Below are 1,452 nucleotides of genomic sequence, written 5' to 3'. Positions count from 1 at the left end.
GTGGTTTGTAGCCAATAAAAATAGTTCATTTTTCAATTACACATAATGCAATACTCTAATTTATTTTAAACTCTAGTTGTGGTAACAAACATGACCAAAAGCTCAGGCTTCAGCAAGGAAGACTTGGGTTTGAATCTTACCTGTGCTCTAAATTTACCTTTAATTAAGTTTACTTAATATTTTTGCTTTGATTTATTTATTGTAAAATGTGGATGATGATACCTCTCTCCCAGAACCTTGATGAGTTCAATAAATTACATGGCATATTGCTTGTAGCTTGAAATACATTCGTTTCTCTTTTCTTCCCCCTCTCTATTCTATTTGGCCCACTTTATTTCTTTTCTTCTTTCTTTGGTCTATTCCTTTTTATATTTTCTTCTCTTCCTATGAGTATATGCTACTTCTACATTGGTACATAGTAGAATATAATCATAGTAGAATACATATTTTATCTTAACATATTCTAATGTATTACAGGTGAAAAAGAAACCATACAATGGAATGGGAAAACCAAACCATTCTGGTGGAATTTTTTCTGAAGGGGCTTTCTGGTTATCCAAGGCTTGAGCTACTCTTTTTGTGGTAGTCTTAATAATGTATGTGGTCATCCTTCTGGGGAATGGTACCCTTATTCTCATCAGCATCTTAGACTCCCACCTTCACACCCCTATGTACTTCTTCCTGGGGAACCTCTCCTTCCTGGACATCTGCTACACCACTGTCTCCATTCCCCCTGTGCTGGTGAGCTTCCTTTCAGAAAAAAAGACCATCTCCTTCTCTGGATGTGCTGTGCAGATGTTCCTTGGCTTGGCCATGGGGACAACAGAGTGTGTGCTCCTGGGCATGATGGCCTTTGACCGGTATGTGGCTATTTGCAACCCTCTGAGATATTCTGTCATCATGAGCAAGGGTTCCTATGTGCCCATGGCAGCTGGCTCCTGGATCATAGGAGTTGTCAACTCTGCAGTACAAACTGGGTGTGTAGTACAATTGCCCTTCTGCAGGAATAATGTCATCAATCATTTCACCTGTGAAATTCTGGCTGTCATGAAATTGGCCTGTGCTGATATCTCAGGTAACGAGTTCATCATGCTTGTGGCCACAACCTTATTCACAATGACACCATTATTGTTAATCATTATCTCTTACACATTAATTATTATCAGCATCCTCAGAATTCGCTCTTCTGAGGGGAGAAGCAAAGTCTTCTCTACCTGCTCAGCCCACTTGACTGTGGTGATAATATTCTACGGAACCATTCTCTTCATGTACATGAAGCCCAAGTCTAAAGAGACACTTAATTCAGATGACATGGATGCTACTGACAAACTTGTATCTGTGTTCTATGGAGTGATGACTCCAATGATTAATCCTTTAATCTACAGTCTCAGGAACAAGGATGTGAAGGAAGCAGTAAAACACTTACTGAGAAGAAAAGTTTTTAATAAGTAA

The 1,452-nt window shown here is 39.0% G+C and overlaps 1 pseudogene; it reads left to right on the top strand.

The window, feature by feature from the left end:
• The first annotated feature begins 496 nt into the window (after nt 1-496).
• LOC113897882 lies at nt 497-1,452 on the top strand (annotated as a pseudogene).

The sequence above is a fragment of the Bos indicus x Bos taurus genome, chromosome 8 (genome assembly GCF_003369695.1).
Source record: "Bos indicus x Bos taurus breed Angus x Brahman F1 hybrid chromosome 8, Bos_hybrid_MaternalHap_v2.0, whole genome shotgun sequence".
Lineage (NCBI taxonomy): Eukaryota > Metazoa > Chordata > Mammalia > Artiodactyla > Bovidae > Bos > Bos indicus x Bos taurus.
The sequence above is the reverse complement of the archived record's forward strand: the minus strand, read 5'-3'. Positions and strand labels throughout refer to the sequence as shown.